This window comes from Danio aesculapii, chromosome 17 (assembly GCF_903798145.1).
Source record: "Danio aesculapii chromosome 17, fDanAes4.1, whole genome shotgun sequence".
Lineage (NCBI taxonomy): Eukaryota > Metazoa > Chordata > Actinopteri > Cypriniformes > Danionidae > Danio > Danio aesculapii.
Window position 1 is genome coordinate 50,516,536 of NC_079451.1, and position 25,364 is coordinate 50,541,899.

Consider the following 25,364-nt stretch of genomic DNA (forward strand, 5'->3'; position numbering starts at 1 on the left):
TTAATGTAGAGAAGATTTTCTTCAACACATTTCTAATCATAATAGTTTTAATAACTCATTTCTGATAACTGATTTATTTTATCTTTGTCATGATGACAGTAAATAATATTAGACTAGATATTCTTCAAGACACTTCTATACAGCTTAAAGTGACATTTAAAGGCTTAACTAGGTTAATTACGTTAACTAGGCAGAATAGGGTAATTAGGAAAGTTATTACATAACACCGGTTTGTTCTGTAGATTATCGAAAAATATATAGCTTAAAGGGGCTCATAATTTTGACCTTAACCTCTTAAGGCCCCAGGTGTATTTTTACAAGCATCTTTTAACATGATGCAATTTAGAGAAAAATGATGTCCATATATGTGGACTCGTGGTCTGAATTTACATAAAACACTTTTTTCTGAATTTTTTTAATGAATATTTAACATTAACATTTTTTTTTGAACTTGCTTTGATTATCAGACAGTAAAAACAACATTTTTTCCCATTTTGGACAGTAAAAATAGTATTTGGGACATTTTATATGCTGCAAAACAGTTGCAGGATGACACTGTATGTCTGTAACAAAATCTAAAACATTCAAAGTATTTTAAATAGCCACTTAAGAGCTAAAATGTGCTGTCCACGCTCAAGCCCTATAGGAGGTTACATGTTTTTTAAAAAAAAATTAAAACTGCTTTTATTCTAGCCAAAATAAAACATAAGACTTTCTCCAGAAGAAACAATATTATCAGACATACTGTGAAAATTTCCTTGCTCTGTTAAACATCATTTGGAAAATATAAAAAAAGAAAAAAAAAATCAAGGGGGGGCGAATAATTCTGACTTCAACTATATTTGCACACTCCATTTTATCCTACAGATAATCTCTACATCAACAACCAGAATGGTTTCTACTACCATTCCCAAACCAGCCTGGACCGCTCTCCACACGAGTACAACGGGCGGATCCGAAACGGCAGCGTTTACAGCGCGCAGAGCACCAGCTCCCTGAACAATCCACAACACTACCTGCAGCCGTCGCCGATGTCCTCCAACCCCAGCATCACAGGAAGTGACCTCATGCGTCCTGACTATGTGCCCTCCCACCGGCACAGCGCCCTGATCCCGCCGTCCTACCGCGCCACGCCAGATTACGAAACCGTGATGCGTCAAAAAAACATGATCCCGCCTGCAGAGCGCCAGAGCCACTCCATGAGGAATCTAAATATCGGAAACTCATACGCTTACAGCCGACCTGATCCGCTAGTGTACAGCCAACCGGAAATTCGAGAGCATGGCGCGGGACAATATCCGTTCCACCTTAATTACAGCTTCCACAGTCCTTCTCCATACCCCTATCCCACTGAGAGACGGCCCGTAGTGGGCGCTGTAAGCGTTCCCGAACTCACCAACGTCCAGCTACAGCAGGCGCAGGAATATCCACCGCCGAACATCATCAGGAATCAGGTGTACTGGCCTCCGCCGCCGTATCCGTACCCTCATCCTCGACCCGCCAACAGCACCCCGGATCTGTCCCGACACCTGTACGTCAGCAGCAGTAACCCGGATCTGATAACGCGCCGTGTGCATCACTCAGTGCAGACCTTTCAAGAGGACAGTCTGCCGGTGGCGCACTCGCTGCAGGAGGTTAGCGAACCACTAGTCACCGCACGCCGTCCACACATGCACAAACGCAACTCCATCGAGATTGCAGGACTGGCGTACGGACTGGAGAACATGAGGCTCAAGGAGAGGAAGGTGAGGAGAGTGATGTTGTACACGTTTTATATAGAATTGAATCAAGAATAATTCTGCTTCCATTCTGAGTAGGGGTGTAACGCAGGGGTTTTCAGACTTTTAGGACACACGCCTCCTCCAATTTGTCCAATTGCACTCGCGCCCCCTCCAGGCACCCCTCCCTCGAGCCAAAATGATAATGCATGCGCAAACATCATTCACATATTACTTGCTGTGTTTAAAGTGTGTAGAATTAATTACATTGAAACATAAATATACAGCTTACCTGATTCAGTGTGATGGCTGAGCCTGTGAGGACAACATGCTAGTCTGTGGTTGGATTCCTGACACGACTAACCGTAATTCATCTTCCACTGATCCAAGTTCGCAGAGCCCTGATGGTGTGGTTGAGTCGAACATTGAGTATGTTTACATGGGCAACAAGACTTTAATACAATTTTAATATAAAAATTATATAATTTTAATATAATTTTAATTTTAATTATATCCACCAGTCCTTTATATTCGTGTCTAATTCACGTCCCCGTGACAAACTGGGGAATGAAATGTTAATGAGTGAAAGATGAAACAGTGAAATTAAATTAAAGATGAAACCCTCAAAATTACATGAGCCTCTGCAGGAAACGTGAATAGCCTGGTGACGCAACATTCAAAAAGCACTTCACGTAACACCTTAATTATATTATTGTCTTAAGGCAAATAACTGATGTCCATGTAAACATAGTCAGTAGTGTTTTCAAAGTAAGAGAAAGATCCAGAAGGGCATCCTGCTGATTTGATTCAGAAGGGCATTTTTTGTCAGACGGCTCACCGGTTTGACTTTCATTCATTCACCGTCATTAGTTTTAAAAAGCACCCGCTCCATTTTATTTGTAAATATTTTACTGGAATGCATTAACTCTACAGGTGCCTGATAGTTAGCTGTGGAGCTAACGTTAATCATATTGCCTCTAGTGAACGCATAAAAATCGTCATCATAATTTACTTGAGTGCGCGCCTCAATGTCTCGTGCCCCACAGTTTGAAAACCCCTGGTGTAACGAATCATGATGCACGTTTAATCACTGAAACATCAGGACTTCTGTTCAAACAACCACGCAACATAAATTATGAATGATGGGGATTTGCATATGCAAGTGTGTGGAAAGAAATTGAACATTATTTTCAACATGTTTATTTTTATACAACAGTTCTGTCTAGTTCTTGAATCTAATTGGCCGATAGGCGTGCAAGTAACAGCACTTACCCTTGTGTAGTTCTCCGCTCACATACAGCACCAAGCAAGGGAGCACTCTACAGTTGGACAAATATTGCAGCTATTGGACAACATAATGTAATTTTGAGGCTTTTTAGGCAAGAATGTAGTTGTTTAGATTGCAACTATGTAGTTTATTTATAAGGATAGAGCCTTTTTTAAAATACATGCATAACTTCTGAGAGACAGACAACCATTAGCCTCTTTGAGCAAAGAGCATTGACTGTTCATCTGCAAGATGGTAACAAAGACCGCATAATAAACCCTAAGAGAAAACTAGCATAATTTCAAACTACGTCTGATCAAATCATTATTAAACAGGTAAAGGACTCTAAGTCGATCTCTCTCTCTTTGTATGTTGTAGTGCTGTACTTATACCATAGTAATATTATGATCTCCTGATTGCAACAGAGAAATACTGGGAAATCTCTGTAGACTGATGGCATTTCATGCCGTTCAGCCTTATAATCTTAAAACGTGAGCAAAATCACCTGTTTTAGACATTACGCTAGAGAATCATTCAAACACTAGCTCTAAAGTGACGTTGGTGAATGAGCAGTGGTTTCTGCTGTTCTGACGTCAGTTCCAGATGTGAATGAATGGTGGGAAAAAATAGTTTCTCTTACAAAAGGGTTTTTTAGACTCTCCGTGTTTAATTTTCTTTTTTATATACATGATTGTGCCGTAAAACTGTTGTATAAATGCAATCTCACACTCATAGCAGTGCAATGTGGCTGTATATCATCACTGCGGGGACACTAAGCAATTTGATAAACATATATCCACAGTGCCAATACAGCCACATCGCACTGCTACTCGTGTGTTATTCATATATCACTTTTATAATGTAGATTGTGTCAAAGCAGCTTTACACAGAAGTTCTAGTAAATTGAATCTGTGTCAGTCTTCAGTTCTCAGAGGTAAAGTTTAGTTCAGTGTGGTTTAATTTTCACTGCTGAAAGTCCAAACACTGAACAGCAAATCCATTGATGCGCAGCTCCACAAGTCCCAAACCAAGCAAGCAAGCCAGTGGTGACCGTGGAGGAGCAAACTTCACTGGTTGATGAAAGTGAAGGGAAAAAAACCTTGAGAGAAACCAGGCTCAGTTGAGCACGATCATTTCTCCTCTGGCCAAACTTCCTAGATTCTTAGTCTAATCTAATATTATTAGCTTTTGTCCACAGCCTGTCCTCGGCACATGCATGTCTTGTGCAATTGTGTTGAGCCAAACTTCCTGTTGCTTTGATGACGAATGCTCTGAAGGGCAGACGGAGGTCAGGTGATGCAGTTTGTAATTTTAATATTGATTGCCACAGGTAAAAGGAGCATTTTGGCAAGCATGCACTCCTTGCTGTCTTCTCAATAAATTGCATCACCTGACCTCCTGTCTAAACTCTCGCGCACAACAGGAAGCTCATCTCAGCACACTCGAGCAAGACTCAAATACACTAAGAACTAAGATCTTAGAATCGATGCAGAATCATTTCTCTATTGATTTAATGATTTCATTTGAATTAATTTTAAAGAAACTTATACCAATTCTAAGCATTTTGTAAGTCATTTCCAATATGTATATTATTTTATATATTAATCTTAGTTTCAAGTGCGAGTTGAATTTGAGAGAAAATGCGAGAAGTATAATGTTATTAACTGCCTGACAAAAGTCTTGTTGTTGATCCCAGTTGTAAGAGCATCAAATAATAACTCGAGTTTTAGTTGATCATTTGGAAAAGTGTCAGAAGGTGGATTTCTCTGCTGAATCATCTGTTGAACTGCATCCCAATCATCACCAATACTGCAGAAGACCTACTGGAACCAGCATGCACCCATGATCCTCACAGAAATCAGTCAAGTTTGGTGAAGGAGAAATCATGGTTTAGGGTTACATTCAGTATGGGGCGTGCGAGAAATCTGCAGAGTGGATGATCAACATCAACAGCCTGAGGTATCAAGACATTTGTGCTGCCCATTACATTACAAACCACAGGAGAGGGCAATTCTTCAGGACAGCGCTCCTTCTCATACTTCAGCCTCCAGATCAAAGTTCCTGAAAGAGATAAGGTCAAGGTGCTCCAGGATTGGCCAGCCCATTCCCCAGATATGAACATTATTGAGCATATCTCGGGTAAGATGAAGGAGGAGGTGTTGAAGATGAACACAAAGACTCTTGATGAACTCTGGGAGTCCTGCAAGAAGGCTTTCTTCACCATTCCAGATGACTTTATTAATCAGTGATTTGAGTCATTGCAGAGATGTATGGATGCAGTCCTCCAAGCTCATGATGGAGTCAGACACAATATTCATTCTGTTTCCACTGCAGCATGACCACATATTCTATACTGGACATTATGTCTGTTCAGTGACAAGACTTTAGTCTAAGCAAAGTCAGACGTTACTGTCCTAATGAAATCATTCAAAACCAAGGCATGATCATATTTTATTGTGGTCAAATAAGCGTCATCTAGAGGCCTTTGACTTATAAATAAGCCCCTTCTGATACCAAATGATCAACTAGAAGTCAAGTTATTTGTTGATCCTAAAACTTGGATAAGCAACAAGACTTTTCAGGTAGTGTACTCCTAAATAATAAATCTTTTAGCAAATTTGTATAATGTGAATAATAATCTAAAGCATTATAGAAGTAAATGAAAATATACAGTTTTATTATAATATAAATATAAAAGTTTTAAAGTAAATATACAATTATTATTATTATTAGAATAAACGTAATGAATTTTTAAGAATTTAGGAGTCTGTTTTCAGAATCTAGGTTTACAATAGCAATATATTAATTTATCAATGCTAATTGTATATCGAACAATATTTGCATGCACGATATTTCATTCATTTATTGTCATTTACTTTGACCCAGGTATCTGCATCAGCAGCCGATACCCCGCCCCCTGTTGCTGCGGCGGTGCCCCATGCATCATCCGGCTCCGACATCAATGTGGTCCTGGAAGTGTCAAAACCAGAAGACGTAGGCATCAAAGAGGATGTTTTCTACGGCCACAAGAAATCTTTGTCGGACGCCACCATGCTGGTGCACAGCAGCGGAGAGGAAGAGGAGTTTGAGGACGACAGCGGCAGACACACACCACAGTCTCAGGATGCAGTGAGTGGCCCAGAGCACCCCATGACTTCGCTGGGACGCTCGCTCGGAGATCCTCCTGCTTATCCCTTCAGCCACAGTATGGAGACGGTGCTGACGAGTCCTCCGGCCTACCAGGCGCATTCCATCGTGCAGAAAGCAGAGGATGTGGGGCAGCTGCCGCCTCTGAGGGAGCCCGGACTCATGATGCCCTCAGTGTCAGAGGGAGATTTGAGCGGACGCTTGAGGAAAAGTAGAGACATCTCGAAAAGACCTGTGTCTGACGTGCCTCCAGGCAGAGGAAATCGATGGGCTGCCACCCGCGGTAAGTTCAGTTACAGAGCAGAGATGAATGAGTCACTGGCCTATTTATTTACTTCATGCATGTTCTTATTGTGATTGATTCATCTGTTTACTGAAGCTGTGCCGGTACATTAAATCGAGGAGTTATTCTGCATCAATTCTTAAATTTTTGGCATGCATTGTGATTCTCTCTGGAATGAAATTTAACCTGGAAGTTTTTAACAGCAGACGGCGCTCTAGGACGCCACTCTAGGCTAGTTTTAAACAGAAGATGGCGCAAGTTTCTAACAGCAGATGGTGCTCTAGGATTGTTTGTTGTTTTTGTGTTGGTGATGCAATGTAGGCTAGTTTTTAACAGCAGATTGTGCTCTAGGCTAGATTTTTAACAGCAGATTGTGCTCTAGGCTAGATTTTTAACAGCAGATGATGCTCTAGGCTAGATTTTTAACAGCAGATTGCGCTCTAGGCTAGTTTTTAACAGCAGATGGTGTTGTAGGCTAGTTTTTAACAGCAGATGATGCTCTAGCCTAGTTTTTAACAGCAGATGGCGCTCTAGGCTAGTTTTTAACAGCAGATGGTGTTGTAGGCTAGTTTTTAACAGCATACGGTGCTCTAGGCTCGATTTTTTTTTTTTTTAACAGCAGATGTTGCTAAAGGCTAGTTTTTAACAGCAGACGGTGCTCTAGGCTAGATTTTTAACAGCAGATGATCCTCTAGGCTAGTTTTTAACAGCAGATGGTGTTGTAGTCTAGTTTTTAACAGCAGATGATGCTCTAGCGTAGTTTTTAACAGCAGATGGCGCTCTAGGCTAGTTCTTAACAGCAGATGGTGTTGTAGGCTAGTTTTTACCAGCAGATGGTGCTCTAGGCTAGTTTTTAACAGCAGATGGGGCTCTAGGCTAGATTTTTAACAGCAGACAGTGCTCTAGGCTAGATTTTATCAGCAGATGGCGCTCTAGGCTAGTTTTTAACAGCAGTTGGCACTCTAGGCTAGTTTTGAACAGCAGATGATGCTCTAGCTTAGTTTTTAACAGCAGATGGCGCTCTAGCTTAGTTTTTAACAGAAGATGGCGCTCTAGCTTAGTTTTTAACAGCAGATGATGCTCTAGGCTAGTATTTCACAGCGGACGGTGCTCTAGGCTATTTTTTAACAGCAGGTGGGGATCTAGTCTAGTTTTTAACTGCAGATGGTGCTCTAGGCTTGTTTTTAACAACAGATGGCGCTCTATCTTAGTTTTTAACAGCAGATGGTGCTCTAGGCTAGTTTTTAACAGCAGAAGGTGCTCTAAGCTAGTTTTTAACAGCAGATGGTGCTCTAGGCTAGTTTTTAACAGCAGAAGGTGCTCTAAGCTAGTTTTTAACAGCAGACGGTGCTCTAGGCTAGTTTTTAAACAGCAGATGGCGCTTTAGCTTATATTTTAACAGCAGATGGCGCTCTTGGCTAGATTTTAACAGCAGTTGGCGCTCTAGCCTAGTTTTTAAAAGCAGACGGTGCTCTAGGCTAGTTTTTAACAGCAGACGGTGCTCTAGGCTAGTTTTTAACAGCAGACGGCATTCTAGGCTAGTTTTTAACAGCAGATGTCACTCTAGGCTAGTTTTTAACAGCAGACGGCGCTCTAGGCTAGTTTTTAACAGCAGACGGCGCTCTAGGTCAGTATTTAACGGCAGACTGCGCTCTAGGCTAGTTTTAACAGCAGAAGGGGCTTTAGGCTAGTTTTTAACAGCAGATGGCACTCTAGGCTAATTTTAACAGCAGGTTGTGCTCTAGCTTAGTTTTTAACAGCAGATGGTGCTCAAGGCTAGGTTTTAACAGCAGATGGCGCTCTAGGTTAGTTTTTAACAGCAGACGGGGCTCTAGACTCGTTTTTATCAGCAGATGGTGCTGTAGGCATGTTTTTAACAGCAGACAGCGCTCTAGGCTGTTTTTTAACAGCAGATGACGCTCTAGGCTAGTTTTTAGCAGCAGGTGACGCTCTAGGCAAGTTTTTAACAGCAGATGATGCTCTAGGTTAGATTTTAACAGCAGATGGCGCTCTAGCTTAGCTTTTAACAGCAGATGGTGTTCTAGGCTAGTTTTAATTAGCAGACTGCGATCTAGGCTAGTTTTTTAACAGCAGACGGCGCTCTAGGCTACTTTTTAACTACACGCAGTGCTCTAGGCTAGTGTTTAACAGCAGACGGCGCTCTAGGCTAGTGTTTAACAGCAGACGGCGCTTTGTACTCTAGGCTAGTTTAAACAGCAGATGGAAAAATAATTAGGTTTACAGTGCAAATCAAATTGGATCCACTTGTTTGGTAAACAAAGCAAGTTTTCTATATAATAATCTACTGAAAGACTGAATAAATGATATAAACATTTGCATATTAGTTATTAAAATTAGTTAATTAATATATAATCTGAAAAAATATATATATTTACCGAGGTTTACATAAGTAACCAAATGCACTCAATGATGGGCTAAAAATCTGGTAAACAAAGCCAGTCTCTCATATAATCAGTTTGTCCGCACGGTCTTAAGTATTAAAAGTTGATAAATCAATAATAATGAGAAAATTAAGGCCCTTAAAAGGTATTAAAAAGTCTTAATCACGTTTTTACGAGGTCTTAAATTTTGTTCAAGCGTTGTCCAACGTGTTTGACTCCAAAAATGTAGGAAAATACAACGTGGATGTCTTAAGGGGCAAAAATACAACATATAGGCTCTTATATGCTGTTGTGTCATCACTCATATTGCAAGTCATCTCTCTCCGGTTCTTCATTTGGGATGCTTTTCATGAACTGGTCCCCATGACAAACTAATTGAATGGCCTTGCCATAGGGCAAAACAGACGGCAAAATGGGATAATGCAAGTTTGCCTACACCTGGTTGGAAAAAGACGAGTTTTAAACAGTGGCTGAAGCCTGTCGCTGAAACAACCACGTAATTTATTATTTCACGTTTTGTTTCTTCCGAGCTTACCTGAGTTCTGTTGCATGGCTGTGCTCCATTCATTTATTTAACTACAACTGTTTATTAGAAACTGTTTATTAGGTTAAATGTTTGATACTAAGTGGCAGAAATAGAAATATTTTCAGAAGGTCTTTAATAAGTCTTAAAAAGGTATTAAAATGTTCTTCATGATTCCTGCATATACCCTGTTTTTGCATGACTGTGCACCTTAGGCTTAAACGAACCTAATTGATTAATTGTAGATTCACAGACACTTGGAGGGTTAAACACTATCACCTCAGTTTTTGATTCATTTAAATGTAAAAAAATGTCCAGCCAACCATTCCTTAATCTCGTAAAAACGGGGAAAAAAGACTGTAAAACAGCGTTTTCACCCATTTTCATGGACATATTAAGCTGAGTATCATCAGCATAAAGATGATGGCTTACATTATGCTTCTTACAGATAGCAGCTAAGGGAACCATGTAGATGGAAAAAAGCTGAGCCCAAAATTGATCCTTGGGGGACACCACACTCCATATGTGCAGTTGAGGAAGAATAAATTCTAATTCAATAGAAAGGTTTTCCCTAAGAGATGAGAACTAAACAAGTTCAAAACATTTCCTTGAATCCTTGAAGAGGGTGTCCGCTGGGTCTTTAAAAGTAAAATTGATAAATCAGTTATGAGAAAATTAAGGCCCTTAAAAAGTCTTAATCACATTTTTACGATGTCTCAATTTTTATTGAAGCGTTGTCCAAAGTGTTTGACTCCAAAAAAAAAAGCAGAAATATATTTATTTTCCTCCTAATATTAACAATGGTGTGCTCGATCCATGTGATTGATTCGGGCCGGGGCGAGTCCGGTCAAGCTCCTCTGACCGGGTGATGTCATGTAATTTGCGTCAAACGCGAGAAGGTGATGTGATGCTCTCCACATGTACCGAAACCATAGAGCGAAACAGATGGTAAAATGGGAAAATGTAAGTTTGCGTGCTCCTGGTTGGACAAAAATGAGTTTAAACAGTGGCTAAGCCTGTCGCTGAAAACAACCACGTAATTTATTAATTATTATCACATTTTGTTTCTTCCGAGCTTACCTAAGTTCTGTTGCATGGCTGTGCTCCATTCATTTATTAAACTACAGCTGTTTATTAGCAACTGTTTATTAGGTTAAAGGTTTGATACTGATTTGAACTTGAAAAGGTATTGAAATTAAGGATTCCTGCATATACCCTGTTGAAAATCTGCAGATTTCTACGCGCGCAGATTCCGTGTGGAGCTACTCATAGCTAATCCTGTAATTCTGATTTTGTTCAGCAACCATCTAGGCATGGGACAAAAACCGATTTCAAAGTTTACTGTGGTATGGAAAAGTCAAGGTTTTAAAAACCTAAACAAATTCTGTTTCATCGCTCCCACGATAGATGCACTTTTTTTTGCATGTTATTGTATTTAGTTTTTTATGGCAACAGTATCTCCATCAGAAAAGAAACCCCCACATCAAAAGCTGCTGGTCACAATTCAGCAAACAGTAAAAAAAAACAGATAACTTATAAACCAACATCCCAGCATGCTGTAGAGCTGAACAGTGCAGTGGCTTTACTTTATATCCACAGAACAGAAAGATCTCCAATGATGCCTTGTCAAGCTGTAAAGAAATCTTTGTTTTTAAACTAATGAAGACAGCAGAAGTCAATGATTTATTACTGGGTAACACTTTAAAATAATGGTCCATCAGTAGGGCCAGATGGAATCTGCAGACTTTTTTTGCTATTTCTGCTGAGAATTTTGGTAAAAACCTGCGGATTTATGCCGAATTATTTTGGCAGTATCATAACTAAAACCATAATATGTGAAATAAAAAATATTATCTTTTTAACTTTAATGTTTCAAATGCAAATCTAATTAGATTAACTTTTATTTGGTAAACAAAGCAAATCTCTCATATAATATCTCCACTAAAGACAGAACATATTACTGTACAAACTGCACTGTACATAAATCAGATGAACATTTTCATATTAGTCAATAATATTACTGTAATGAATTAAAAAACTGAATAAATATAGATTTACACACATTTACACAAGTAAATAAACAGAATTAATGATGGGCTAAAAATCTGCTGAATTCTGCGCGCACAGATTCCCTGATGACCTATGCATTAGTTAATGTTAATGTAGTGACTAACATGAACAAACAATTAGTAATACATTTATTATGGCATTTATGTATCTTTGCTAATGTTAGTTAATGTTATTCAAGTTGTTACTTCATGTTAACTCGCGGTGCATTAACTCATGCTAACAAGCACAATTTTAGATTTTAATAATTCATTAGTTATGTTGAAGGTTAGTTAAGGTTATTCATACTTGGTTAATGTTAGTAAATACATTAATGTTTTTCATGGACCATTATTCTAAAGTGTTACCTGTTACTGTTCCCAAATATTTTAAATAAAATAATATATTGTGTTCAGTAGGAAAAAGTTGTTGATTTTTACCAAGACATTTAAAGAACATATTTTATAGCAGTAAATCTTCAAGACACTTCTATACAGCTTAAAGTGACATTTAAAGGCTTAACTAGGTTAATTAGGTTAACTAGGCAGGTTAGGGTAATTAGGCAAGTTATTGTATTATGATGGTTTGTTCTGCAGACTATCGAATAAAAATATAGCTTTAAAGGGGCTAAAAATTATGACCTTAAAATGGTTCATAAAAAATTTAAAACTGCTTTTATTCTAGCCGAAATAAACAAATAAGACTTTCTCCAGAAGAATAAATATTATTAGACATACTGTGAAAATTTCCATACTCTGTTAAACATCATTTGGGAAATGTTTGAAAAAAAAAAACTTCTAAGGGGGGCGAATAATTCTGACTTCAACTGTGTGTGTATGTATATATATATATATAATGTTCAATTAATCAAGATTTTGATTTTAGGCCAAATTGCCCAGCCCTAGCGCTACCCACTGTGCCACCGTGCCACCTGTCAGTAAACTTGTTTCCTTAAAATGATTAAGTACATGAACTATGTGATTAATTATAAAAATTAAGTAAACTTAACAGTCTGAAGTTACAACGTTAACTTGGTTTTGTAAGTAGAGTCAACTTGTCGCTTGTCGATAATTGTTTTTAAATAATTTTTATTGCTTTTAGCATAGGAACATAAACAATAACATTAACTAAACAGAAACCCATTTCACAATACACAGAATGTCGACCACAACATACAATATCTTCAATAAAGCATACTGTAAGTGTAGGCTCCACACTGTGTGCTCGCCAAATCAATCCAGCCATTAACAGTTACAAGTCAGCATTACTAAACTAACAGCAAGGCAAGGCAAGTTTATTCATGTAGCACATTTCATACACAGTGGCATTTAAAGTGCTTTACATAAACAGGAAGAAAAGACACGTGTAAGAAAATAAAACAAATAATAAAAATGATTAAAAACGTGTTAAACAGGTTATAAAAGAATAGAAAGACACAATAGTGCAATCTGTGGGTCGTAGCACAGTGCTCATTCAGTAAAGGCACAGCTGAACAGATGTGTTTTCAGTCTTGATTTGAATGTGCCTCGTGTTGGAGCACATCTGATTTTCTGGAAGCTGATTCCAGCAGCGGGGACGTAATAGCTTTTTACAGTATGATATATAAGATGGTATTTGTGGATCTGATCCTATAACGAGGTGTTTTTTCTGTTTTCTGCAGCACACGCTCCAAACAAGCCTCTTCTTCACAGATCGAGTCGCCACAGGCAAGTCTGAAGTATCTGTGAAGTATTTGTGATTTGACATTAGATCAAGGTCAAATTATAACTGAAGGTTTCAGTGATGAATTGTTGAAACTGTTTTGTTGACATTAGAACATTTCTACATACTGTCCATGTATGCTTTTGTTTCTTTGTATATGCACATGTATACATTCATAAATACATTGATTTATGTGTCTATAGGCATGCGTTTATGCATTTATGCATTTATGCATGCATTGTGCATTTATTCATACATTTTGTTGACAAATTTACATTTTCTACACTATCCATTTAAGCTTTTTGTTTTTGTATATCCATCTGCTTATACATTCATAAATGCATTGATAACAATTAAAGTCAGAGTTATTAGCCCCCCTTTGAATTTTTTTCTTTTTCAAATATTTCCCAAATGATGTTTAACAGAGCAAGGAAATTTTCACAGTATGTCTGATAATATTTTTCTTCTGGAGAAAGTCTTTTTGTTTTATTTCGGCTAGAATAAAAGCAGTTAAATTTTTTTTAAAACATTTTGAAGCCATTTTAAATTATTAGCCCCTTTAAGTGTTGAACAAAAAAAATCTCTCCGTTAAACAGGAATTGAAGAAAAAAAATAAACAGGGGCTAATAATTCATGGGGGCTAATAATTCTGACTTCAACTATGTGTCTATATGAGCATGCATTTAGGAGTTTAATCTAGTGCTGTCAAATGATTAATTGGATAAAATGTTTGTATTTACACATGTGCACTCACTGCGTATAAATATTGTGTAAATATAAAGTATATAAAATACAAAACCTAAATATTAATATGTATAATTTGTATGAAATTAAATAAACATTATGTAAATACAAGCTTTTTTGAGTCTTTTGACAGCACTAACTTTTTGTTTACTTTATAAATGTATGCATTGCATATGTATTTTTTTCAATTATTTAAGAACTTATTTGTTTATTTTTCTCATGTAAAGTATATGTATTATTTATTTATTCATGCATTATTATGTATGCATATATGTACTTATTTATTTAATTTTTTTAAATCATGAGTTGAAGTGGACAGCAGCACTTGATGAATTTGGCTGGTGAATCTCCAGAGTGTGCAAAACTGGAACATAGTCAGAAAAGACAACCAATGTAAAAGCACCTACATTTTGTTAAATATTTATCTTTTCTTTTTGTTTCTGCAGCCATTTGTTCTCGATCATGAGTGGTCGGATGTAGAAACAGACATTCAGACTCCACAGCAAGGCAAACAGATTTAGGGATGGGGATTTTCTTCTCTCGTCCTCCAGGTAAAGGAATCATACATTTGCATATAAATTACTTGCATTACTTGCATTACTTGCATTACTTAAGTCAAAATTTTCAGCCCTCTTATGATTTTTTTAAATTCTTTTTCTCAAATAATTCTCCAATGATGTTCAACAGACCAAGGACATTTTCACATTATTTCTTAAAATATGGTTTTGTTTTTGTTTTGTTTTTTAATTGACAAGTCTTATTTATTTATTTATTTATTTTTTTTTTTTTTCAATTTTTATACTAGATACTAAATATTTTGAATATTAAGTATAAAAATTATTTACTGTTATCATAGCAAATACAAACAAAAAGTTATTAGAAGTTATTTTGGTAAACTATTATGTTTAAGTGAAGTTTCACAAACTAATTTCGAGAGGAGCACGTGATATGATTGACTGCAGTGGCCACTCATCTACATTCACTAGTTAGCCAATCAGATTAACCCCAACTCACTATAAGTAGCCTAGCTAGAACTACTCTCTTATCTTCGTTTTCCGAAGAAACCCCCCATCCACCCTTCTCCCCTTTCTTCCTTTACCACGGGGAGCTCTCGAGAACCACCTGATCTCGTACTCCCCTCATATGCTCTATGGACCAGGCGGAAGCCCTGGGCTCACCTATCTCCGAGCTCAGGGTTCTCTCCTGGGACAGCATGCCAAACATGCTAACAGTTGTCAAACAATATCTAAGTGTGAACTCTTGAAAAATGTGTTGAAAAAACAGCAGGGTTAACATTTTCACTTCAACTGTATATCATTGAAAAGATGCAAGAAATATAACAATATGTGTATCAAACGCATGCATTTTTACATTTATATTGAATACAATGTACTAATTCCTTTGTTTCAGGATTTCACCAGAAGGCATGAGATCTCTATATTGAGAAAAGTTTCAGCAGAGTGAGTGTCTGAATTACATCAAATGTGCCATTCAAACTACTTACTCACCTATAACATAAAGAAAACAGAGACTTTTACAAATGATTACGTATTTGATGTGATATGAATATGCATTAAATCATAACAATCATGTGTGTTTAAACTCATCAATGTGGCTGTGTCATGCTGTGGACTTTCTGAACTTGTTAAATGTTAATATTGCACCAGAAACCAAACTAATAAACATATATATATATATATATTGTAATGCCCCATTTTTAATGGTATCACACAATGATTTTTATCTGGAGAGACTTTAAAGAAATATTTTTAAATGTGAACTGTTTATCAAAAGTAAACCTTAGATTATTCAGGGTTCCCATGCTCCTTGAATGTACTTAAAAGTCCTGTGAATTTCAGACATATGGATTCAAGGCTTGGAAAGTACTTAAAACCCTCACTCTAAACTTATTTATAAGTTATGTTATTTTTTCCCCACCAGGGAGGAAGAATTATTGTACCTGGAGTTTATTACAGACGTGACGAATGAGATCTTAACTCAGGGCCTTTACTCGGACAGGTGTGAGACAACTTTGATTTAGTATCTGCAATGAATTTTTCTCCCTGTGACTTGGTGTTTATGGAGTATCTGTCCTCACAGGGTGCTGAAGAGAGTATTCGAACGCCACATTGATATGAACAGGCATCGATTAGATGAGGTGAGCTTTTTAATAATCAGATTACCTTTAAACAGGACCTATTATATCCCTTTTTACATACAGTCTCTGAGGTCCCTGGTGAAATTTCAGCTCAAAATACCCTGCAGATAATTGTTTCTAACTCTCTGATCACTGACCTTTGATCCTAAATGTGGCATTTTGGTGACTGTCGCTTTAAATTCTAATAGGATTGTGCTCTTTTTAAAAGAGAATGGAGCTACTAATGGCTATGGCTCATTGAGATAGTCAGTAATGGGCGGGGCTTTCTCCCTCTGATGACACGTACAAAGGGAGAATGTCAATCAAAGTGTTTCTGCAGACTGTTTTTATCAAGTCTGATTAGAACAAATACAATTATTCATGCTTACCATTAGAGGCTGGAGATATTCACACACTGCTCACACACAACTGTGTTTAAAACCCTTATAAATGTGATTTTTGCATAATAGGCCCCCTTTAATGCTTTCATACAAAGTCATTTCATAATATTAAAAATTAAATAAAATACATTATATATATAATGTATTTTATTTACCTTAATTTAAGTGTTTTAAAATATCTTTGATACTTTTATAGTATTTTTATATCATTTTTTTGCTATCAAAATCCAAATCATACATTTTTTATGAAGTTGTACTCTGTCAGATTATCTTAAATGCTTTTAGTGACAACAAAATCATCATAATCTTTAAAAAAATAAGTAACTAAAACTGGCTGCTTGTGTGAATAATATTTGTTCTGTGATGGAAAATCTGCATGATTTCTGCTGGAGTCCCATAGGATTTAATGAAGACCACAACTCCTATGATTCCACACTCAGTCATTATTTATGGCTCGTTTCCACTGACTGGTATGGTACGGTACGGTTCGGTTTGGTACGGTCACTTTTATCAGGCTTGGCGTTTCCACTAACAAGGGTACCCTTTTGGTGGGCGTGGTGTACGACAGAAAGTTTCAGTGGACGTCATTCTCACTCGAGGAAATGTCCTACAGTAAAGCTGTACAGGTCACTCAAATATCATTAGAAGCTCTTCTCACAAAACAGAGGCTTTACACACATAAATACTTGTGTAGAAATGTTTATTACTAACTTTCAATGAACATGAGTTGATTATAAACTGCAGATCAATGACAGTGCGAAACAGCCTACTGTAACGTCTGTAATTATATTAAATAACTAAATAAATGAACATATATAAACACATACAGCCCCTTACAGTCTCCAATATGTTAGCCAACTACAGAAGAACTACATAAAGCAGACATTTCGCCCGTATTTAGGTCAAAACAACACAAAATATAGCCTACAGTCATTGTAAAACCTCTCATCTGTGTCTGTAATCTTCAGCAGCACATGTAGCCTCTGTTAGACAGTAATTCCCTCATTCCCGTTCATATTAGTCCAAAATGTGAAGATATAAGTTAGTTAATCATGGCATTTTGTTCAGGTTTGCTGAAAAATAATGTGGCCCTTTTTTTCCGGCTTCTCCTTTGTTTCTTCAACGCTTCACTCTCCAGCGTTGGTCAGTGTCTGACAGGATCGGGTTTCAAAAGCACGTCAATAATCAAGCGGCAGGGTTATTCTCATCAGCTCAAGAAGTTTGTTGTTTCAGATATATCGTTAGACCGCCGACGAATGCAAGCAAGAAAGCGAAACCGCTCGCGCCTCAGACTGGCATTCAGACGACGACAAGGTTTGTTTGGTTCGGTTCGGTACGCTTTTTGACAGTGGAAACAGCCATAAAAGCATACCAAACCGAACCGTACCGTACCATAACCACTCAGTGGAAACGGGCCATAAACTAACGCCTTTGTTTGTTGTGAATACACGCCCTCTAGTGGTGAAACCATTTCGATTTGGTCATGTCATTGGCCTACAGTATGAACATTTCCTGTTTGTTGTCAAACCATTTTCATAACTGTACAAGAGGCAATTCAATCATAACTTAACATTAAAAACAGCCGTCATAGCATGATTTATCAAAATGTGGAATTTTTTGAACTCCTCGAAGCTATGAAAATTAAAAATGTAAAGCAGGAAATATGTTGAGACCACTGTTATTGTTTACATCCCTCAAAATGGTCTGTATGCTTTTAAATTCTCCACAATTCTCAACAGAACAAAATGCGGCACCTTCTAGACAATCTTCAGGATGACCTGCAATCTCCCGTTTCGGTCCCCGTCACGTCTCTGAGCGCAGAAAAATCTCACAAACCTTCACAGCTGAGGAACAAAGCATCAGATGACGTGGATGATCTTCTTCATAGAGTGTTTGATGAGGAGCAGCACAGATTGAAGCTGTTTCTCCTGCAGTATCATCTCACCATAATGAAGACAGCGAGTTCTCTCTGAATGATAATCCACATCTCACCTGCACTGAGGAGAATCCCAGGAGCGCAGAAGACGATAATGAAGCGCTGGAGCAGGTGGAGGAGCTCAGAAAAAACATGGAGGAGTGTTTATCAGTGTCTGAGACTCTGAAGGAGCAAACCAGAGGAGACATCAGCGATGGTGAGGAGTTTTAATTCAGTTGGCAAACAGCGCTATACTTTTTTTAGCAGCAGATTTTCAGATGTTCTTTGTTTACTTTTTTAAAATCATTTTCTATGCCAGTATTTTTAACATGATGTGTGCAGTATTTAATACTTCCCATGGTGTTTCTACTTGTCGTTTGAGCATTTATTGATTATGTCATTTTCAACACGGGCTCATTGTGAATACGCACCCCAGTCTACATTTCTGGAGAGTGCGAATTATGCAGTCCGAGGTTTGTTTGGCTTTATTTTAGTTTACTTTAGTTTTCACGGTGGCTTGCTGTGTATGGCGGCGGAATCGCGGTGCAGAGCAGAGCATGTGTGATGACAAGGGTTCGAGTCCAGCGAAAAATATTCCAGAAAGCAGGTAAAACTAAGCGAGAATGTGGTAAAAAAAATAAAACATCCGGTAAAATTGTGCAGGTTTCCTTTTTTTCTAGATCAACTTTTGAAAATGCTATCGGTGGGTTTAGGGAAGGGGGGAGGTTGGGTTAGTCAGTCAGTCAGTCAGTCGACTGCAAGCCGGTTGGCTGAAGAGAATGTGTGTGTGTGTGTTGTTGCGCCCTCTGGTGGATTAACGTGAGAAGAGCACGCGTGGGAGACATTTGAGATCGGCAAAAAGTGCACACAGTGGCCTCTGGCGAATTCGCCAATACAAAAAACTGCGAGGAAACGTACCTCGGAGTACATTTTTGGTGCTCTCCAGAAATGTAGACTGGGGTACATATTCACAATGACATAGAAACTTCACTGTAAATATGTAATGAGAAAAAGACAAGAGAACTAATATTTTATGTTGCTTTAACTTATTTTAACAAGGTAATCAGGGTTCAACTAGACTTTTTAAGATACACAAAGTTTAACTTAATATTTTTAGTCAGTTTGATTGATGTAAGTTCAGAAAAGTTTTTTAATTCAGCTAAAAAGTAAATTTAATGCAGCAAGAATGTTTTTAGTGTTGTCACAATCCTGATTTAGTTTCTTTCTTCACTGTAGCAAAAGCTGTTTGCCTGATGTTTTCCCAACACAAATGATTAAGTTAGCTTAATTGTTTTTACAAATTTGAATGGATTGAACATAAAACAATTAGTTTTCCCCCCCAAAAATCTCAAGAATTGTGTTAAATATTTTTAACATGATGTGTGCAGTATTTAATACTTCCCATGGTGTTTCTACTTGTCGTTTGAGCATTTATTGATTATGTCATTTTCAACACGGGCTCATTGTGAATACGCACCCCAGTCTACATTTCTGGAGAGTGCGAATTATGCAGTCCGAGGTTTGTTTGGCTTTGTTTCGTTTGTATAAAACGAATACTACAGGGCTGTATGACACCAGCACCGATGGCTTCTGTTCCTTTTCACGCTACCGGCTGACCGCTCACCTCCGTGTGGACGGCTTTTTTTCCTATTACGGAAATAAATTACTTTATTTCCTGCTGTGTACGACGGCGGACTCGGGGTGCAGAGCAGAGCATGTGTGATGACAAGGGTTATTCGAGTCCAGCGAATGACGTTCCGGGAAGCAGTAAAACTAAATGAAATAAATAAACAGGGCGAGAATGTGGTAGAAAAAAATAAAACATCTGGTAAAATTGTGCAGGTTTCCTATTTTCTAGATCAACTTTTAAAAATGCTATCGGTGGGTTTAGGAAAGGGGGTAGGTTGGGTTAGTTAGTTAGTCAGTCAGTCGACTGCAAGCCGGTGGCTGAAGAGAATGTGTGTGTGTTGTTGCGCCCTCTGGTGGATTTACGTGAGAAGAGCACTTGTGGGAGACATTTGAGATCGGCAAAAAGTGCACACAGTGGCCTCTGGCGGATTCGCCAATACAAAAACTGTGAGGAAACGTACCTCTGAGTACATTTTTCGTGCTCTCCAGAAATGTAGACTGGGGTACGTATTCGCAATGAGCCTGTTTGTTTTTTACAGTGTTTTTTGGGTGAGATTTTGGGTGAACTATCCCTAAAATAACCAACCCAGGCTCATTGCGAATACATACTCCAGTCTACATTTCTGGAGAGTGCGAATTATGCAGTCCAGGTATGTTTGGCTTTATTTTGTCTGTAAAAAACGAATACTACAGGGCTGTATGACACCAGCACTGACAGCTTCTGTTACTTTTCACGCTACTGGCTGACCGCTTACCTCCGTGTGGATGGCTTTTTTCCACCGTTAAAACTAGTTTTCCTAGTGGCTCGCTGTGTACGGCGGCGGACTCGGGGTGCAGAACAGAGCATGTGTGATGACAAGGGTTATTTGAGTCCAGCGAATAACATTCCGGGAAGCAGGTAAAACTAAATGAAATAAATAAACAACAGGGCGAGAATGTGGTAGAAAAAAATAAAACAACCGGTAAAATTGTGCAGGTTTCCTATTTTTCTAGATCAACTTTTAAAAATGCTATCGGTGGGTTTAGGAAAGGGGGTAGGTTGGGTTAGTCAGTCAGTCAGTCAGTCAGTCGACTGCAAGCCGGTTGGCTGAACACAAAGCGTGTGTGTGTATTGTTGCGCCCTCTGGTGAATTTACGTGAAAAGAGCACGCGTAGATATTTGAGATCGGCAAAAAGTGCCAATACAAAAACTGCGAGGAAACGTACCCTGGAGTACATTTTGGTGCTCTCCAGAAATGTAGACAGGGGTACATATTCGCAATGACATAGAAAATTTTGTCATTTCTCACACTTCACTGTAATAATGTAATGAGAAAAGACAAGAGAACTAATATTTTATGTTGCTTTAACTTATTTTAACAAGGTAATCAGGGTTCAACTAGACTTTTTAAGATACACAAAGTTTAACTTAATATTTTTAGTCAGTTTGATTGATGTAAGTTCAGAAAAGTTTATTTAATTCAGTTAAAAAGTAAATTTAATGCAGCAGGAATGTTTTTACAGTGTTGTCACAATCCTGATTTAGTTTCTTCACTGTAGCAAAAGCTGTTTGCCTGATGTTTTCCCAACAAAATGATTTAGTTAGCTTAATTGTTTTTACAAATTTGAGTGGATTGAACATAAAACAATTAAGTTGAATTGTGTTGTTTAATATTTTTACCCGGTTTGTGCAGTATTTAATACTTTCCATGATGTTTCTACTTGTCATTTGAGCATTTATTGATTATGTAATGTTCAACACTGGCTCATTGTGAATACGTACCCCAGTCTACATTTCTGGAGAACGTGAGTTATGCACTCTGAGGTATGTTTGCCTTCATTTCATCTGTAAAACGAACGCTACGGCGCTGTATGACACCGGCGCAGATAGCTTCTTTTCCTTTTCGCCCTACCGGCTGACTGCTCTCCTCCGTGTGGACGGCTTTTCCGCTGATACCAGTTTGCCCAGTGGCTTGCCACGGACGCTGGTGGACTTTGGACATGGAGCGGACTGTGTGTGACGACAAGGGGTTCGAGTTAGGCAAATAACGTTCCGGAAAGCAGGCAAAACAAAAGTAAATAAATAAACAAGGGCAAAAACGTAGTAAAAAAAATAAAAACATCCAAAAACATGGTAAAATCGAGCTGATCGAGTTGAAAATGCTATCGGTTGGGTTTAGGGAAGGGGGTAGGTTGGGTCAGTCGGTCGGCCAGTCAGAGAGTCACTGGACAGCAAGCCGGTCAGCTGAAGAGTTGTGTGTGTGTGTTGTTGCACCCTCTGGTGGATTTACTCGAGAAGAGCAATGTAGACTGGCATACGTATTCGCAATGAGCCTGGGTTGGTAGTTTTAGGGATAGTTCACCCAAAATCTCACCCAAAAAACACTGTAAAAATGATGTTTTCCCCAACCAAATTATTAATTAGCTTAATTGTTTTTATAAATTTAAGTGGATTTAACATAAAACAATTAGGTTGTCCCCCGAAAAATCTCAAGAAATGTGTCGTTAAATTTTAAAATAATCATAATCAATAATTTTTGGGTGCTCTGTTGAACACAAAAGAAGATATTTTGAAAAATGCTGAAAGCTGTAACCATTGACTTCTATAGTATTTGTTTTTCCTACAATATTTCTAGCTTTTTTCAAAATATATATATTTTTTCAATTTTTAACAGAGAAAGGTGAGTAAATAGAGTAATTTTCAATTTGCGGTGAACTATCCCTTTAAGACTCAAGAGCCATATTACTGAAAATACAACACTTTTGTTTGTGACTTAGTTTTACTTTGGTAACTGTAGTGTTTTAGTTTGTGAATGAGATAACATACAGTTGCAGTATTCAAATCTGGTGTTTTAGTAGATACAGTTTACTTTAATTAAACTGGAAGATGTTTAGGCTTTATCATTACACATGATATATTTATTGATCCATAATATTATTTATAATAAAGACAGTATTGAAGAAAAACTACATTTCCGATTTAAAAACAAAGGGTTAAATCTTCTCTTTCCTATTGGACATTTGAAAATATAACCATTAAATGATATATAATTCAGATAATGGATTAGACTAAATGAGAAGCGAGCCTAAGAGTAATCCAATTTAATTATTTTCTTTTAGTTTGCGATTAAAAAGTGTAGTATTGATATAGATCGATTTAGTAAATACATTAAAGCTGTCTTTAAATATGGTTTAAACATTTCAAATCTTGTTACACTGAAAGATACAATATAATTACTATAATTTACTGTTAGATATGACTGGTTTAATCGAGTGTTTTGCATTATTTAACTACTGAGGAATGAGAAACCTTTTTACTGTGATTTTTTTATATTCTCAATGATTTGACTACTGTATTTTAATAATATTGAATATAAAAACAATAAATAAATGCTGTTGCAATCACATCCGGCTTGCTTTTTTTATTGCACATTTTATTAAAACATAATGAATTAAATCGCATTATCTTAAGTTAAATAAGTATAGTCATGGAACTTCATTTAAAGTTTAATTACATGATCTACGATTGATCTAGAAGCCCTGGGTCTTATTTTAATAATATTGAGTATAACTAATAAATAAATGCTGATGCAATCACATCTGTCTTGTTTTTTTTGCACTTTTATTAAAACATAATGATTTAAATCACATTATCGTGAGTTAAACGAGCAATAAGTGTCCTGAAACTTAATTAAAGTTTAAGAGAATTTGACAACACTTCTGTTTTACGACAGACCCAGAAACCCTGGGTTTTTTATAGTAATATTGAATATAAATAATGAATAAATGCTTTTGCAGTCACATCAGTCTTGTTTATTGCGCGTTTTATTAAAACCTAAGGATTTAGATCGCATTATCTTAAGTTAAACGAGCAATAAAGTGTCCTGTTACTTCATTTATAGTTTACCAAATAACAAGACACACTCATGACAACACTTTTGCTTTATGGCTTCGTTATAATAGATATATGTAACCATAATATTATTTATATTATAGCCAGTCTTAAAGAGCTCAATTGTAAACACTGTATATATGATTGATGATTTTACACTGTTATGTATGATTGATTTAATCGAGTGTTTGGCATTGAATTAAAAACAATTTACTGCAAGTGTCATTTTTATATTCTTAAATGATCTGACTACTGTATTTTAATAATATTGAGTATAAATAATAAATAAATGCTGTTGCAATCACTTCTGTCTTGTTTTATTGCACATTTTAGGAAAACATAAGGATTTAAATCACATTATTGTATGTTAAATGAGCAACAAAGTGTCCTTTAACTTCATTTAAAGGTTAACAGGTAACATGACAACCCTTTTGTTTAATGACAGATCCAGACACCCTGGGTCTTATGATTGTAATATTGAATATAGATAATAAATAAATGTTGTCGCAATCACATTTGGCTTATTTTATTGCACATTTTAGGAAAACATAAGTATTTAAATCGCATTATTGTAAGTTAAATGAGCAATAAAGTGTACTCTAACTTTATTTAAAAGGTTAACAGATAGCATGACAACCCTTTTGTTTAATGACAGATCCAGAAACCCTGGGTCTCATTATTGTAATATTGAATATAGATAATAAATAAATGTTGTCGCAATCACATCTAGCTTATTTTATTGCACATTTAGGAAAACATAAGGATTTAAATCACATTATTGTATGTTAAATGAGCAATAGAGTGTCCTCTAACTTTATTTAAAGCTTAAGATAACATGACAGCACTTTTGTTTTACGACTGATCCAGAAACCGGGTCTTATGTTAATAATATTATGTATCAATAATAAATAAATGCTATCGCAATCACATTTGGCTTATTTTATTGCACATTTTAGGAAAACATAAGTATTTAAATCGCATTATTGTAAGTTAAATGAGCAATAAAGTGTACTCTACTATATTTAAAGGTTAACAGATAACATGACAACCCTTTTGTTTAATGACAGATCCAGAAACCCTGGGTCTTATTATTGTAATATTGAGATAATAAATAAATGTTGTTGCAATCACACTTTTGCTTTATGGCTTTATTATAATGGCTAATGTTATATGTAATATAATATTATTCATAATATAGCCAGTATTAAAGAGCTCAATTGTGAACACTGTTATGTTTGATTGATTTAATTGAGTGTTTAGCATTGAATGAAAAACATTACTGTGTTATTTTTATATTCTCGAATGATTTGACTACTGTATTTTAATAAAATTTCATTTAAAATATTAAATGAATGCTGTTGCAATCACATCTGTCTTGTTTTTTGCACATTTTATCAAAACATAATGATTTAAATCGCATTATCGTGAGTTAAACGAGCAATAAAGTGTCCTGTAACTTCATTTAAAGTTTAACAGATAACATGACAACACTTTAGCTTTACGACAGACCTAGAAAACCCCCAAGAGATCACTTATCACTGCAACACTGAGAGTTTTACTGCAAGTATTATTATTCAGGC

The 25,364-nt window shown here is 36.8% G+C and overlaps 1 long non-coding RNA gene and 1 pseudogene across 1 annotated transcript; both read left to right on the forward strand.

The window, feature by feature from the left end:
• LOC130244127 (tyrosine-protein phosphatase non-receptor type 21-like) overlaps window positions 1-14,352 on the forward strand; it is a 56,608-nt pseudogene extending 42,256 nt beyond the window's left edge.
• A 1,420-nt stretch (window positions 14,353-15,772) lies between these two features.
• LOC130245031 (uncharacterized) lies at window positions 15,773-18,264 on the forward strand. Its single transcript, XR_008839280.1, has 3 exons — window positions 15,773-15,850; window positions 15,932-15,989; window positions 18,109-18,264. It is a non-coding gene; the product is annotated as an uncharacterized LOC130245031 (long non-coding RNA).
• Window positions 18,265-25,364: the final 7,100 nt, after the last annotated feature.